General features: G+C 47.1%; 1 protein-coding gene and 1 pseudogene across 3 annotated transcripts in view; both read left to right on the top strand.

The window, feature by feature from the left end:
• LOC135564587 (uncharacterized) overlaps window positions 1–8406 on the top strand; it is a 48710-nt pseudogene extending 40304 nt beyond the window's left edge.
• Window positions 1–18196, top strand: part of LOC115122708 (cyclin-dependent kinase-like 5) — a 300065-nt gene that overhangs the window by 220551 nt on the left and 61318 nt on the right. The gene's annotated exons all lie outside the window — the stretch shown is intronic.

Here is an 18196-nt window from a genome sequence, read left to right as displayed (position 1 = left end):
TCAACCGAACGACTTGATTAGTGTAGTATTAGATAGCTACATAGTTGTCTTTGCTGTCTTCGTATCCAAGATAATTGTGTAGTTTAGAGTGTGTAGTCTTAGAGTGATTATCTTAATTCACCGAGGTTAGCTAGCCAGCTATTTTTGTCGTCCTTAACGTAGGAGACACTCCTAGCTAGCCAATAGCCAGCCAACGTCTACTGAATAGAACTTTCGCATTCCGGTCGCATTCCGCGTCGCTCCACAGGTAGTATCACTTTTTCACTTCATTTCATTACAGTCCCAACGGTGTGATTTGTTTGATCGTAGCTAGCTACATAGCTAGCTACATAGCCGTCTTTGTTTCAAAGATAATTGTGTAGTCTAGAGCGATTTTCTAGGTTAGCTAGCCAGCTATTGTCGTTCTCCTACGCAGCGTAACGTAACCAACACTGCTAGCTAGCCAGCTAGCTCCCGATAAGCAGCATTGTAGAAACTTCACACTCAACGGTACGACTTGATTAGGGTAGTGTCAACAACGCAGCTAGCCTACCCCAGCAGTACTCTATCATTTTAATCATTTTAGTCAATTAGATTCTTGCTACGTAAGCTTAACTTTCTGAACATTCGAGACGTGTAGTCCACTTGTCATTCCAATCTCCTCTGCATTAGCGTAGCCTCTTCTCTAGCCTGTCAACTATGTGTCTGTCTATCCCTGTTCTCTCCTCTCTGCACAGACCATACAAACGCTCCACACCGCATGGCCGCAGCCACCTAATCTGGTGGTCCCAGCGCGCACGACCCACGTGGAGTTCCAGGTCTCCGGTAGCCTCTGGAACTGCCGATCTGCGGCCAACAAGGCAGAGTTCATCTCAGCCTATGTCTCCCTCCAGTCCCTCGACTTCTTGGCTCTGACGGAAACATGGATCACCACAGACAACACCGCTACTCCTACTGCTCTCTCTTCGTCCGCCCACGTGCTCTCGCACACCCGAGAGCTTCTGGTCAGCGGGGTGGTGGCACCGGGATCCTCATCTCTCCCAAGTGGTCATTCTCTCTTTCTCCCCTTACCCATCTGTCTATCGCCTCCTTTGAATTCCATGCTGTCACAGTTACCAGCCCTTTCAAGCTTAACATCCTTATCATTTATCGCCCTCCAGGTTCCCTCGGAGAGTTCATCAATGAGCTTGATGCCTTGATAAGCTCCTTTCCTGAGGACGGCTCACCTCTCACAGTTCTGGGCGACTTTAACCTCCCCACGTCTACCTTTGACTCATTCCTCTCTGCCTCCTTCTTTCCACTCCTCTCCTCTTTTGACCTCACCCTCTCACCTTCCCCCCTACTCACAAGGCAGGCAATACGCTCGACCTCATCTTTACTAGATGCTGTTCCTCCACTAACCTCATTGCAACTCCCTCCAAGTCTCCGACCACTACCTTGTATCCTTTTCCCTCTCGCTCTCATCCAACACTTCCCACACTGCCCCTACTCGGATGGTATCGCGCCGTCCCAACCTTCGCTCTCTCTCCCCCGCTACTCTCTCCTCTTCCATCCTATCATCTCTTCCCTCTGCTCAAACCTTCTCCAACCTATCTCCTGATTCTGCCTCCTCAACCCTCCTCTCCTCCCTTTCTGCATCCTTTGACTCTCTATGTCCCCTATCCTCCAGGCCGGCTCGGTCCTCCCCTCCCGCTCCGTGGCTCGGCGACTCATTGCGAGCTCACAGAACAGGGCTCCGGGCAGCCGGCGGAAATGGAGGAAAACTCGCCTCCCTGCAGACCTGGCATCCTTTCACTCCCTCCTCTCTACATTTTCCTCCTCTGTCTCTGCTGCTAAAGCCACTTTCTACCACTCTAAATTCCAAGCATCTGCCTCTAACCCTAGGAAGCTCTTTGCCACCTTCTCCTCCCTCTTGAATCCTCCTCCCCCTCCCCCTCCTCCCTCTCTGCAGATGACTTCGTCAACCATTTTGAAAAGAAGGTCGACGACATCCGATCCTCGTTTGCTAAGTCAAACGACACCGCTGGTTCTGCTCACACTGCCCTACCCTGTGCTCTGACCTCTTTCTCCCCTCTCTCTCCAGATGACATCTCGCGTCTTGTGACGGCCGGCCGCCCAACAACCTGCCCGCTTGACCCTATCCCCTCCTCTCTTCTCCAGACCATCTCCGGTGACCTTCTCCCTTACCTCACCTCGCTCATCAACTCATCCCTGACCGCTGGCTACGTCCCTCCCGTCTTCAAGAGAGCGAGAGTTGCACCCCTTCTGAAAAAACCTACACTCGATCCCTCCGATGTCAACAACTACAGACCAGTATCCCTTCTTTCTTTTCTCTCCAAAACTCTTGAACGTGCCGTCCTTGGCCAGCTCTCCCGCTATCTCTCTCAGAATGACCTTCTTGATCCAAATCAGTCAGGTTTCAAGACTAGTCATTCAACTGAGACTGCTCTTCTCTGTATCACGGAGCGCTCCGCACTGCTAAAGCTAACTCTCTCTCCTCTGCTCTCATCCTTCTAGACCTATCGGCTGCCTTCGATACTGTGAACCATCAGATCCTCCTCTCCACCCTCTCCGAGTTGGGCATCTCCGGCGCGGCCCACGCTTGGATTGCGTCCTACCTGACAGGTCGCTCCTACCAGGTGGCGTGGCGAGAATCCGTCTCCTCACCACGTGCTCTCACCACTGGTGTCCCCCAGGGCTCTGTTCTAGGCCCTCTCCTATTCTCGCTATACACCAAGTCACTTGGCTCTGTCATAACCTCACATGGTCTCTCCTATCATTGCTATGCAGACGACACACAATTAATCTTCTCCTTTCCCCCTTCTGACGACCAGGTGGCGAATCGCATCTCTGCATGTCTGGCAGACATATCAGTGTGGATGACGGATCATCACCTCAAGCTGAACCTCGGCAAGACGGAGCTGCTCTTCCTCCCGGGGAAGGACTGCCCGTTCCATGATCTCGCCATCACGGTTGACAACTCCATTGTGTCCTCGTCCCAGAGCGCTAAGAACCTTGGCGTGATCCTGGACAACACCCTGTCGTTCTCAAATAACATCAAGGCGGTGGCCCGTTCCTGTAGGTTCATGCTCTACAACATCCGCAGAGTACGACCCTGCCTCACACAGGAAGCGGCGCAGGTCCTAATCCAGGCACTTGTCATCTCCCGTCTGGATTACTGCAACTCGCTGTTGGCTGGGCTCCCTGCCTGTGCCATTAAACCCCTACAACTCATCCAGAACGCCGCAGCCCGTCTGGTGTTCAACCTTCCCAAGTTCTCTCACGTCACCCCGCTCCTCCGCTCTCTCCACTGGCTTCCAGTTGAAGCTCGCATCCGCTACAAGACCATGGTGCTTGCCTACGGAGCTGTGAGGGAACGGCACCTCACTACCTCCAGGCTCTGATCAGGCCCTACACCCAAACAAGGGCACTGCGTTCATCCACCTCTGGCCTGCTCGCCTCCCTACCACTGAGGAAGTACAGTTCCCGCTCAGCCCAGTCAAAACTGTTCGCTGCTCTGGCCCCCAATGGTGGAACAAACTCCCTCACGACGCCAGGACAGCGGAGTCAATCACCACCTTCCGGAGACACCTGAAACCCCACCTCTTTAAGGAATACCTAGGATAGGATAAAGTAATCCTTCTCCCCCTCCCCCCTTAAAAGACCTAGATGCACTATTGTAAAGTGGCTGTTCCACTGGATGTCATAAGGTGAAAGCACCAATTTGTAAGTCGCTCTGGATAAGAGCGTCTGCTAAATGACTTAAATGTAAATGTAAATGTAAACTATATGACGAGGAGTGACAGGCGGTAGTCATTTAGCTCAGTTACCTTAGCTTGGGAACAGGAACAATGGTGGCCCTCATCAAGCATGTGGGGACAGACTGGGATAAGGATTGATTGAATATGTCCGTAAACACACCTGGTCTGCGCATGCTCTGAGAACGCGGCTGGGGATGCCGCCTGGGCCTGCAGCCTTGCGAGGGTTGACACGTTTAAATGTTTTGCTCATGTCGGCTGCAGTGAAGGAGAGCCCGCAGGTTTTGGTAGCGGGCCGTGTAAGTGGCACTGTAGTGTCCTCAAAGCGAGCAAAGAAGTTGTTTAGTCTGTCTGGGAGCAAGACATCCTGGTCGGCGATGGGGTTGGTTTTCCTTTATAGTCCGTGATTGACTGTAGACCCTGCCACATGCCTCTCATATCTGAGCCGTTGAATTGCGATTCTACTTTGTCTCTATACTGATGCTAGCTTGTTTGATTGCCTTGCGGAGGAATAGCTACACTGTTTGTTTCTGGTCACCTTGCCCTGATTAGAAGCAGTTTTGCGTGAATACTGCCATCAATCCACGGTTTCTGGTTTGGGAATGTTTTAATAGACGCTGTGGGTACGACATCACCGATGCACTTGCTAAATAGACTCGCTCACCGAATCAGCGTATTCATCAATGTTGTTGTTCGACGCTATGTGGAACATATCCCAGTCCACATGATCGGCAATCTTGAAGCGTGGAATCCGATTGGTCGGACCAGCGGTGAACAGACCTGAGCACGGGAGCTTCCTGTTTTAGTTTCTGTCTATAGGCAGGGAGCAACAAAATGGAGTCGTGGTCAGCTTTTCCGAAAGGAGTGCGGGGAGGGGCCTTATATGCGTTGCAGAAGTTAGAATAACAATGATGTAGGGTTTTGCCAGCCCTGGTTGCACAATCGATATGCTGATAGAATTTAGGGGAGCCTTGTTTTCAGATTAGCCTTGTTAAAATCCCCAGCTACAATAAATGCAGCCTCAGGATATGTGGTTTCAGTTTACATAGAGTCAAATGAAGTACGCTTCAGGGCCATCGATGTGTCTGCTTGGGGGGATATATGCGGCTGTGATTATAATCAAGAGAATTCTCTAGGTAGATAATGGAGTCGACATTTGATTGTGAGTGGAATTCTAAGTCAGGTGAACAGAAGACTTGAGTTCCTGTATGTTGTTATGATCACACCACGTCTCATTAATCATAAGGCATTACACCCCAGCCCTTCTTCTTCCCAGAAAGATATGATATTCTGTACTTACTTTTATTGGCGTTGTAACTGTATTGTCAAATGTGTTGGCGGATTAGCTGATATCCTTGATCTAGAAAATGTGGTAAAAATAAGTAATATCAGATCAAGACTAAAACAAAAACGCTTTGTAAATTATAGACATTTAATCATAAGACTGGATGGTTTCAAATACTAACGTTAATTAGCTAGCTAGCTAGTTGTTGTTCTTCTCATCAAGACCTTTTAAAATAGGAAGTCAACTTGACTGTTTATACCTAGCATTAGACAACTAGGTAGAAATCGTAGCTAAGACTTGAATGCCTCTCTGATTGATAACGTTAACTAGCTAGGTCAAAGCAATGTATAGCCAGATAATAGTATTTCTAGCTTAGTCATAAATAGCTAACTAGCTAAATAACTGGCTAGGTAGCTAACGTTATAACATTTAGGACATTCAGTACCAGTCAAAAGTTTGATACATCTACTCATTCAAAAGTTTTTCTTTATTTTTACTATTTTCTACATTGTAGAATAATAGTGAAGACATCAAAACCATGAAAATAACACATATGGAATCATGTAATAACCAAAGTGTATAACAAATCTAAATACATTTTTATTTCAGATTCTTCAAAGTAGCCACCCCTTTGCCTTGATGATAGCTTTGCACACTGTTGTATCTTCTGTATAAAAACAGTGCAAAGCTGTCATCAAGGCAAAGGTGGCTACTTTGAAGAATCTGAAATATAAAATGGCTTAGATTTGTTATACACTTTTTTGGTTATTACATGATTCCATATGTGTTCATTCGTAGTTTTGATGTTCTTTTATTAGGTAGAAAAAGTAAAAATAAAGAAAAACCCTTGAACCAGTAGTTGTGTCCAAACTTTTGACTGGTACTGTAAATGTGTTATATTCCTAACCAATTGTGTTTCTTTGCGTTGTTTGTAACTTTAAATAAAAACTTATTTTGTACATAATGTTGCTGCTTATGACCGAAAATAACTTCTGGGCTTCAGAACTGCGACATCACCACGGACTGGCAGAATCCTTTTTGTCCTTTAACGAGTCCGGCGAGGCCCAACGTGAATGATATACTGCTTTCCCGGAACAGGCCTAGATCCCGTCATTTGCGTGAAGAGAAGCGGAGAAAAAGGGGCCAGAGGGCGACTGTCTTCCGAGAATTCATAGGTGACTGAATAAACCTAACTTCCTTCCATTCTGCTAGCAAACGTGCAATCTTTGGACAATAACATCGATGACCTACATGGATTATTAAACTACCAATGGGACATTCAAAACTGTAATATCTTATGCTTCACAGAGTCGTGGCTGAACACGACATTATCAACATACAGCTGGCTGTGGTAATACGCTGCACCGGCAGGACAGAACAGCTGCGTCTGGTAAGACAAGGTGTTGCGTACTATGTACTTTGTAAATAACAGCCAGTGCACGATATCTAAAGTTTAGCTCGCCTGAAGTATCTCATGATAAACTGTAGACCACACTATCTACCTAGAGAGTTTTCATCTGTATTTTTTGTAGCGGTCTACATCCCACAACAGACTGATGCTGCCACTAAGACCACACTATCTACCTAGAGAGTTTTCATCTGTATTTTTTGTAGCGGTCTACATACCACAACAGACTGATGCTGCCACTAAGACCACACTATCTACCTAGAGAGTTTTCATCTGTATTTTTTGTAGCGGTCTACATACCACAACAGACTGATGCTGCCACTAAGACCACACTATCTACCTAGAGAGTTTTCATCTGTATTTTTTGTAGCGGTCTACATACCACAACAGACTGATGCTGCCACTTAGACCCGCACATAATGAGATGTATTTCCCGCCAGAAGCAAACAGGAAAACACTCACCCAGTGGCGGCGCTCCTAGTAGCTGGGAACTTTAAGGCAGGGAAACTTAAATCCGTTTGACCAAATTTCTAATCAGCATATTAAATGTGCAACCAGAGGGGAAAAAAACTCTGGACAACCTTTACTCCACACACAGAGACGCATACAAAGCTCTACCTCGCCCTCCATTTGGCAAATCTGATCATAATTCTATCCTCCTGATTCCTCCTTACAAGCAAAAATTAAAGCAGGAAGCACCAGTGACTCGGTCAATAAAAAAGTGGTCAGATGGAGCAGATGTTAAGCTACAGGACTGTTTTGCTAACACAGACTTGAATATGTTCCGGGATTCTTCCGATAGCATTGAGGAGTACACCACATCAGTCTATGAGTTAATCAATAAGTGCATTGATGACATTTATCAATAAGTGCATCGATGACATCGTCCCCACAGTACATACCCCAACCAGAAGCCATGGATTAGAGGTAACATCTGCACTGAGCTAAAGGCTAGAGCTTCCGCTTTCAAGGAGTGGGACTCAAACCGGGAAGCTTATAAGAAATCCTGTGATGCCCTCCACGAACCATCAAACAGGCAAAGCATCAATACAGGACTAAGATTGAATCAACTACTGACCCGTAGCCATGAAGTGCTTTGAAACCCTAGACCTACTCCAATTTGCATACCGCCCAACAGATCCACAGATGATGCAATCTCTACTGCACTTTCCCACCTGTACAAAGGAACACCTATGTGAGAATGCTTGAGCTAAGCACCCTGGGACTTAACATCTCCCTCTGCAACTGGATCATGGACTTCCTGCAGGGCCATTGACCCAGGTGGTGGAAGGGTAGGGAACAACACATCCGCCTCGCTGATAATCAACACTGGGCCCTGCAGGGGAGCGTGCTCAGTCTCCTCCTGTACTCCCTGTTCACTCATGACTGCATGGCCAGGCACGACTCAAACACCATCATCAAGTCTGTTGATGACAACAGTGGTCGGCCTGATCACCCCAGACAATGATGAGACAGCTATAAGGAGGTCAGAGACCTGGAGACCTGGTCGTGTGTTGCCAACAAGACAACAACCTCTCCCTCAACGTGATCAAGAGAAAGGAGATGATTGTGGACTACAGGAAAAAGAGGACCAAGCACACCCCCATTCTCATTGATGGGGCTGTAGTGGAATAGGTTGAGAGCTTCACATCACCAAACTAACATTGTCCAAACACACTAAGACAGTTGTTAAGAGGGCATGACAAAACCTATTCCCCCTCAGGATACTGAAAAGATTTGTCATGGATCCTCAGATCCTCAAAAGGTTCTACAACTGCAACATCGAGAGCATCCTGACAGGTTGCATCACGCCTGGTATGGCCACTGCTCGCCTCCACCGCAAGTCACTACAGAGGGTAGTGCGTACGGCCCAGTACATCACTGGGGCCAAGCTTCCCTGCCATCCAGGACCTCTGGATGGTGTCCAGGTGTCAGAGGAAGGCCATAAAAATTGTCAAAGACTCCAGTCATCCTAGTCATAGACTGTTCTCTCTGTATCACACGGCAAGCGGTACCAGAGCACCAAGTCGAGGTCCAAAAGGCTTCTAACAGCTTCTACCTCCAAGCCATAAGACTGCTGAACAGCTGGGCTACCCAGACCCCTTTTTTGCTGCTCTCTGTTTATAATATATGCATAGTCACTTTAACTCTACCTACTGTTAAGGGATTTTTTTATCAATAATGACTAATTATGTATACATTTCAATCAGGACTGACTAATCAGAATACTATTATGTTACTGTATAGATGTATGAATTTTGTACATATTACCTCACTTACCTCGACTCACCGGGTCAATGTGTAGGCTATATACATGAGGTACCGGTACAGAGTCAATGTGTAGGCTATATACATGAGGTACCGGTACAGAGTCAATGTGCGGTGGCACCGGTGAGTCGAGGTAATTGAGGTAATATGTACAAAATTCATACATCTATACAGTAACATAATAGTATTCTGATTAGTCAGTCCTGATTGAAATGTATACATAATTAGTCATTATTGATAAAAAAAAAATCCCTTAACAGTAGGTAGAGTTAAAGTGACTATGCATATATTATAAACAGAGAGCAGCAATGTAAAAGAGGGGTCTGGGTAGCCCAGCTGTTCAGCAGTCTTATGGCTTGGAGGTAGAAGCTGTTAAGAAGCCTTTTGGACCTCGACTTGGTGCTCTGGTACCGCTTGCCGTGTGATAGCAGAGAGAACAGTCTATGACTAGGATGACTGGAGTCTTTGACAATTTTTATGGCCTTCCTCTGACACCTGGACACCATCCAGAGGTCCTGGATGGCAGGAAGCTTGGCCCCAGTGATGTACTGGGCCGTACGCACTACCCTCTGTAGTGACTTGCGGTCGGAGGCCGAGCAGTGGCCATACCAGGCAGTGATGCAACCTGTCAGGATGCTCTCGATGTTGCAGCTGTAGAACCTTTTGAGGATCTGAGGATCCATGACAAATCTTTTCAGTATCCTGAGGGGGAATAGGTTTTGTCATGCCCTCTTAACAACTGTCTTAGTGTGTTTGGACAATGTTAGTTTGGTGATGTGAAGCTCTCAACCTATTCCACTACAGCCCCATCAATGAGAATGGGGGTGTGCTTGGTCCTCTTTTTCCTGTAGTCCACAATCATCTCCTTTCTCTTGATCACGTTGAGGGAGAGGTTGTTGTCTTGTTGGCAACACACGACCAGGTCTCCAGGTCTCTGACCTCCTTATAGGCTGTCTCATCATTGTCGGTGATCAGGCCGACCACTGTTGTCATCAACAGACTTGATGATGGTGTTTGAGTCGTGCCTGGCCATGCAGTCATGAGTGAACAGGGAGTACAGGAGGAGACTGAGCACGCTCCCCTGCAGGGCCCAGTGTTGATTATCAGCGAGGCGGATGTGTTGTTCCCTACCCTTACCACCTGGGGTCAACCCTGCAGGAAGTCCATGATCCAGTTGCAGAGGGAGATGTTAAGTCCCAGGGTGCTTAGCTCAAGCATTCTCACATAGGTGTTCCTTTGTACAGGTGGGAAAGTGCAGTAGAGATTGCATCATCTGTGGATCTGTTGGGGCGGTATGCAAATTGGAGTAGGTCTAGGGTTTCAAAGCACTTCATGGCTACGGGTCAGTAGTTGATTCAATCTTAGTCCTGTATTGATGCTTTGCCTGTTTGATGGTTCGTCGGAGGGCATCACAGGATTTCTTATAAGCTTCCCGGTTAGAGTCCCACTCCTTGAAAGCGGAAGCTCTAGCCTTTAGCTCAGTGCAGATGTTACCTCTAATCCATGGCTTCTGGTTGGGGTATGTACTGTGGGGACGATGTCATCGATGCACTTATTGATAAATGTCATCAATGCACTTATTGATTAACTCATAGACTGATGTGGTGTACTCCTCAATGCTATCGGAAGAATCCCGGAACATATTCAAGTCTGTGTTAGCAAAACAGTCCTGTAGCTTAACATCTGCTCCATCTGACCACTTTTTTATTGACCGAGTCACTGGTGCTTCCTGCTTTAATTTTTGCTTGTAAGGAGGAATCAGGAGGATAGAATTATGATCAGATTTGCCAAATGGAGGGCGAGGTAGAGCTTTGTATGCGTCTCTGTGTGTGGAGTAAAGGTTGTCCAGAGTTTTTTTCCCCTCTGGTTGCACATTTAATATGCTGATTAGAAATTTGGTCAAACGGATTTAAGTTTCCCTGCCTTAAAGTTCCCAGCTACTAGGAGCGCCGCCACTGGGTGAGTGTTTTCCTGTTTGCTTCTGGCGGGAAATACATCTCATTATGTGCGGGTCTAAGTGGTAGCATCAGTCTGTTGTGGTATGTAGACCGCTACAAAAAATACAGATGAAAACTCTCTAGGTAGATAGTGTGGTCTTAGTGGCAGCATCAGTCTGTTGTGGTATGTAGACCGCTACAAAAAATACAGATGAAAACTCTCTAGGTAGATAGTGTGGTCTTAGTGGTAGCATCAGTCTGTTGTGGTATGTAGACCGCTACAAAAAATACAGATGAAAACTCTCTAGGTAGATAGTGTGGTCTTAGTGGCAGCATCAGTCTGTTGTGGGATGTAGACCGCTACAAAAAATACAGATGAAAACTCTCTAGGTAGATAGTGTGGTCTACAGTTTATCATGAGATACTTCAGGCGAGCTAAACTTTAGATATCGTGCACTGGCTGTTATTTACAAAGTACATAGTACGCAACACCTTGTCTTACCAGACGCAGCTGTTCTGTCCTGCCGGTGCAGCGTATTACCACAGCCAGCTGTATGTTGATAATGTCGTCGTTCAGCCACGACTCTGTGAAGCATAAGATATTACAGTTTTGAATGTCCCATTGGTAGTTTAATAATCCATGTAGGTCATCGATGTTATTGTCCAAAGATTGCACGTTTGCTAGCAGAATGGAAGGAAGTTAGGGTTTATTCAGTCACCTATGAATTCTCGGAAGACAGTCGCCCTCTGGCCCCTTTTTCTCCGCCTTCTCTTCACGCAAATGACGGGGATCTAGGCCTGTTCCCGGGAAAGCAGTATATCATTCACGTTGGGCTCGTCGGACTCGTTAAAGGACAAAAAGGATTCTGCCAGTCCGTGGTGAGTAATCGCAGTTCTGAAGCCCAGAAGTTATTTTCGGTCATAAGCAGCAACATTATGTACAAAATAAGTTTTTATTTAAAGTTACAAACAACGCAAAGAAACACAATTGGTTAGGAATATAACACATTTACAGTACCAGTCAAAAGTTTGGACACAACTACTGGTTCAAGGGTTTTTCTTTATTTTTACTGTTTTCTACCTAATAGTAAAGACATCAAAACTACGAATGAACACATATGGAATCATGTAATAACCAAAAAAGTGTATAACAAATCTAAATACATTTTATATTTCAGATTCTTCAAAGTAGCCACCCTTTGCCTTGATGACAGCTTTGCACACTGTTTTTATACAGAAGATACAACACAGTGTGCAAAGCTGTCATCAAGGCAAAGGGTGGCTACTTTGAAGAATCTGAAATATAAAATGTATTTAGATTTGTTATACACTTTTTGGTTATTACATGATTCCATATGTGTTATTTCATGGTTTTGATGTCTTCACTATTATTCTACAATGTAGAAAATAGTAAAAATAAAGAAAAACTTTTGAATGAGTAGATGTATCCAAGCTTTTGACTGGTACTGAATGTCCTAAATGTTATAACGTTAGCTACCTAGCCAGTTATTTAGCTAGTTAGCTATTTATGACTAAGCTAGAAATACTATTATCTGGCTATACATTGCTTTGACCTAGCTAGTTAACGTTATCAATCAGAGAGGCATTCAAGTCTTAGCTACGATTTCTACCTAGTTGTCTAATGCTAGGTATAAACAGTCAAGTTGACTTCCTATTTTAAAAGGTCTTGATGAGAAGAACAACAACTAGCTAGCTAGCTAATTAACGTTAGTATTTGAAACCATCCAGTCTTATGATTAAATGTCTATAATTTACAAAGCGTTTTTTGTTTTAGTCTTGATCTGATATTACTTATTTTTACCACATTTTCTAGATCAAGGATATCCAGCTGTAATCCGCCAACACATTTGACAATACAGTTACAACGCCAATAAAAGTAAGTACAGAATATCATATCTTTCTGGGAAGAAGAAGGGCTGGGGTGTAATGCCTTATGATTAATGAGACGTGGTGTGATCATAACAACATACAGGAACTCAAGTCCTTCTGTTCACCTGACTTAGAATTCCTCACAATCAAATGTCGACTCCATTATCTACCTAGAGAATTCTCTTCGATTATAATCACAGCCGCATATATCCCCCCAAGCAGACACATCGATGGCCCTGAACGTACTTCATTTGACTCTATGTAAACTGGAAACCACATATCCTGAGGCTGCATTTATTGTAGCTGGGGATTTTAACAAGGCTAATCTGAAAACAAGGCTCCCTAAATTCTATCAGCATATCGATTGTGCAACCAGGGCTGGCAAAACCCTACATCATTGTTATTCTAACTTCTGCAACGCATATAAGGCCCTCCCCCGCACTCCTTTCGGAAAAGCTGACCACGACTCCATTTTGTTGCTCCCTGCCTATAGACAGAAACTAAAACAGGAAGCTCCCGTGCTCAGGTCTGTTCACCGCTGGTCCGACCAATCGGATTCCACGCTTCAAGATTGCTTCGATCATGTGGACTGGGATATGTTCCACATAGCGTCGAACAACAACATTGATGAATACGCTGATTCGGTGAGCGAGTCTATTAGCAAGTGCATCGGTGATGTCGTACCCACAGCGTCTATTAAAACATTCCCAAACCAGAAACCGTGGATTGATGGCAGTATTCACGCAAAACTGCTTCTAATCAGGGCAAGGTGACCAGAAACAAACAGTGTAGCTATTCCCTCCGCAAGGCAATCAAACAAGCTAAGCATCAGTATAGAGACAAAGTAGAATCGCAATTCAACGGCTCAGATATGAGAGGCATGTGGCAGGGTCTACAGTCAATCACGGACTATAAAAGGAAAACCAACCCCATCGCCGACCAGGATGTCTTGCTCCCAGACAGACTAAACAACTTCTTTGCTCGCTTTGAGGACACTACAGTGCCACTTACACGGCCCGCTACCAAAACCTGCGGGCTCTCCTTCACTGCAGCCGACATGAGCAAAACATTTAAACGTGTCAACCCTCGCAAGGCTGCAGGCCCAGGCGGCATCCCCAGCCGCGTTCTCAGAGCATGCGCAGACCAGGTGTGTTTACGGACATATTCAATCAATCCTTATCCCAGTCTGCTGTCCCCACATGCTTGATGAGGGCCACCATTGTTCCTGTTCCCAAGAAAGCTAAGGTAACTGAGCTAAATGACTACCGCCTGTCACTTCCGTCATTATGAAGTGCTTTACATTTACATTACATTTAAGTCATTTAGCAGACGCTCTTATCCAGAGCGACTTACAAATTGGTGCTTTCACCTTATGACATCCAGTGGAACAGCCACTTTACAATAGTGCATCTAGGTCTTTTAAGGGGGGAGGGGGAGAAGGATTACTTTATCCTATCCTAGGTATTCCTTAAAGAGGTGGGGTTTCAGGTGTCTCCGGAAGGTGGTGATTGACTCCGCTGTCCTGGCGTCGTGAGGGAGTTTGTTCCACCATTGGGGGGCCAGAGCAGCGAACAGTTTTGACTGGGCTGAGCGGGAACTGTACTTCCTCAGTGGTAGGGAGGCGAGCAGGCCAGAGGTGGATGAACGCAGTGCCCTTGTTTGGGTGTAGGGCCTGATCAGAGCCTGGAGGTAGTGAGGTGCCGTTCCCCTCACAGCTCCGTAGGCAAGCACCATGGTCTTGTAGCGGATGCGAGCTTCAACTGGAAGCCAGTGGAGAGAGCGGAGGAGCGGGGTGACGTGAGAGAACTTGGGAAGGTTGAACACCAGACGGGCTGCGGCGTTCTGGATGAGTTGTAGGGGTTTAATGGCACAGGCAGGGAGCCCAGCCAACAGCGAGTTGCAGTAATCCAGACGGGAGATGACAAGTGCCTGGATTAGGACCTGCGCCGCTTCCTGTGTGAGGCAGGGTCGTACTCTGCGGATGTTGTAGAGCATGAACCTACAGGAACGGGCCACCGCCTTGATGTTATTTGAGAACGACAGGGTGTTGTCCAGGATCACGCCAAGGTTCTTAGCGCTCTGGGACGAGGACACAATGGAGTTGTCAACCGTGATGGCGAGATCATGGAACGGGCAGTCCTTCCCCGGGAGGAAGAGCAGCTCCGTCTTGCCGAGGTTCAGCTTGAGGTGATGATCCGTCATCCACACTGATATGTCTGCCAGACATGCAGAGATGCGATTCGCCACCTGGTCGTCAGAAGGGGGAAAGGAGAAGATTAATTGTGTGTCGTCTGCATAGCAATGATAGGAGAGACCATGTGAGGTTATGACAGAGCCAAGTGACTTGGTGTATAGCGAGAATAGGAGAGGGCCTAGAACAGAGCCCTGGGGGACACCAGTGGTGAGAGCACGTGGTGAGGAGACGGATTCTCGCCACGCCACCTGGTAGGAGCGACCTGTCAGGTAGGACGCAATCCAAGCGTGGGCCGCGCCGGAGATGCCCAACTCGGAGAGGGTGGAGAGGAGGATCTGATGGTTCACAGTATCGAAGGCAGCCGATAGGTCTAGAAGGATGAGAGCAGAGGAGAGAGAGTTAGCTTTAGCAGTGCGGAGCGCCTCCGTGATACAGAGAAGAGCAGTCTCAGTTGAATGACTAGTCTTGAAACCTGACTGATTTGGATCAAGAAGGTCATTCTGAGAGAGATAGCGGGAGAGCTGGCCAAGGACGGCACGTTCAAGAGTTTTGGAGAGAAAAGAAAGAAGGGATACTGGTCTGTAGTTGTTGACATCGGAGGGATCGAGTGTAGGTTTTTTCAGAAGGGGTGCAACTCTCGCTCTCTTGAAGACGGGAGGGACGTAGCCAGCGGTCAGGGATGAGTTGATGAGCGAGGTGAGGTAAGGGAGAAGGTCACCGGAGATGGTCTGGAGAAGAGAGGAGGGGATAGGGTCAAGCGGGCAGGTTGTTGGGCGGCCGGCCGTCACAAGACGCGAGATGTCATCTGGAGAGAGAGGGGAGAAAGAGGTCAGAGCACAGGGTAGGGCAGTGTGAGCAGAACTGAGCGGTGTCGTTTGACTTAGCAAACGAGGATCGGATGTCGTCGACCTTCTTTTCAAAATGGTTGACGAAGTCATCTGCAGAGAGGGAGGAGGGGGAGGGGGAGGAGGATTCAAGAGGGAGGAGAAGGTGGCAAAGAGCTTCCTAGGGTTAGAGGCAGATGCTTGGAATTTAGAGTGGTAGAAAGTGGCTTTAGCAGCAGAGACAGAGGAGGAAAATGTAGAGAGGAGGGAGTGAAAGGATGCCAGGTCTGCAGGGAGGCGAGTTTTCCTCCATTTCCGCCGGCTGCCCGGAGCCCTGTTCTGTGAGCTCGCAATGAGTCGTCGAGCCACGGAGCGGGAGGGGAGGACCGAGCCGGCCTGGAGGATAGGGGACATAGAGAGTCAAAGGATGCAGAAAGGGAGGAGAGGAGGGTTGAGGAGGCAGAATCAGGAGATAGGTTGGAGAAGGTTTGAGCAGAGGGAAGAGATGATAGGATGGAAGAGGAGAGAGTAGCGGGGGAGAGAGAGCGAAGGTTGGGACGGCGCGATACCATCCGAGTAGGGGCAGTGTGGGAAGTGTTGGATGAGAGCGAGAGGGAAAAGGATACAAGGTAGTGGTCGGAGACTTGGAGGGGAGTTGCAATGAGGTTAGTGGAGGAACAGCATCTAGTAAAGATGAGGTCGAGCGTATTGCCTGCCTTGTGAGTAGGGGGAAGGTGAGAGGGTGAGGTCAAAAGAGGAGAGGAGTGGAAAGAAGGAGGCAGAGAGGAATGAGTCAAAGGTAGACGTGGGGAGGTTAAAGTCGCCCAGAACTGTGAGAGGTGAGCCGTCCTCAGGAAAGGAGCTTATCAAGGCATCAAGCTCATTGATGAACTCTCCGAGGGAACCTGGAGGGCGATGAATGATAAGGATGTTAAGCTTGAAAGGGCTGGTAACTGTGACAGCATGGAATTCAAAGGAGGCGATAGACAGATGGGTAAGGGGAGAAAGAGAGAATGACCACTTGGGAGAGATGAGGATCCCGGTGCCACCACCCCGCTGACCAGAAGCTCTCGGGTGTGCGAGAGCACGTGGGCGGACGAAGAGAGAGCAGTAGGAGTAGCGGTGTTGTCTGTGGTGATCCATGTTTCCGTCAGAGCCAAGAAGTCGAGGGACTGGAGGGAGACATAGGCTGAGATGAACTCTGCCTTGTTGGCCGCAGATCGGCAGTTCCAGAGGCTACCGGAGACCTGGAACTCCACGTGGGTCGTGCGCGCTGGGACCACCAGATTAGGTGGCTGCGGCCATGCGGTGTGGAGCGTTTGTATGGTCTGTGCAGAGAGGAGAGAACAGGGATAGACAGACACATAGTTGACAGGCTAGAGAAGAGGCTACGCTAATGCAGAGGAGATTGAATGACAAGTGGACTACACGTCTCGAATGTTCAGAAAGTTAAGCTTACGTAGCAAGAATCTAATTGACTAAAATTATTAAAATGATAGAGTACTGCTGGGGTAGGCTAGCTGCGTTGTTGACACTACCCTAATCAAGTCGTACCGTTGAGTGTGAAGTTTCTACAATGCTGCTTATCGGGAGCTAGCTGGCTAGCTAGCAGTGTTGGTTACGTTACGTTGCGTAGGAGAACGACAATAGCTGGCTAGCTAACCTAGAAAATCGCTCTAGACTACACAATTATCTTTGAAACAAAGACGGCTATGTAGCTAGCTATGTAGCTAGCTACGATCAAACAAATCACACCGTTGGGACTGTAATGAAATGAAGTGAAAAAGTGATACTACCTGTGGAGCGACGCGGAATGCGACCGAATGCGAAAGTTCTATTCAGTAGACGTTGGCTGGCTATTGGCTAGCTAGGAGTGTCTCCTACGTTAAGGACGACAAAATAGCTGGCTAGCTAACCTCGGTGAATTAAGATAATCACTCTAAGACTACACACTCTAAACTACACAATTATCTTGGATACGAAGACAGCAAAGACAACTATGTAGCTATCTAATACTACACTAATCAAGTCGTTCGGTTGAGTGTGATAGTTACTACAGTGCTACGGTAGCCGGTGAACGTATGCTAGCTGCTAGGCAGATAGGAGGGCGACGAAATACGATAATAACGCAATTATCACTCTAAGACTCCACACTCTAAGCTACACAATTATCTTGGATACGAAGACAGCAAAGACAACTATGTAGCTAGCTATGTAGCTAGCTAACACTACACTAATCAAGACGTTCAGTTGAGTGTGATAGTACTACAGTGCTACGGTAGACGGTGAACGTGTTGGACAGATAGGAGACGACGAAATACGATAATTACGCAATTATCTTTGATACAACGACGACTATGTAGCTAGCTAAGAGGAAATTGCTAAGATTAGACAAATCAGACCGTTGTACTATAATGAAATGTAATGAAATGTAATGAAAAAGTTATACAACCTGCAGACCGAAGCGCGGATGCGACCAGATCGCTCCAAAATACTAATTGAGTGTGCTTTGAGAGACTAGTCAAGGACCATTTCACCTCCACCCTACCTGACACCCTAGACCCACTCCAATTTGCTTACCACCCCAACAGGTCCACAGACGACGCAATCGCAATCACACTGCACACTGCCCTAACCGATCTGGACAAGAGAA

This window comes from Oncorhynchus nerka, linkage group LG25 (assembly GCF_034236695.1).
Source record: "Oncorhynchus nerka isolate Pitt River linkage group LG25, Oner_Uvic_2.0, whole genome shotgun sequence".
Classification (NCBI taxonomy): domain Eukaryota; kingdom Metazoa; phylum Chordata; class Actinopteri; order Salmoniformes; family Salmonidae; genus Oncorhynchus; species Oncorhynchus nerka.
The sequence above is the reverse complement of the archived record's forward strand: the minus strand, read 5'-3'. Positions and strand labels throughout refer to the sequence as shown.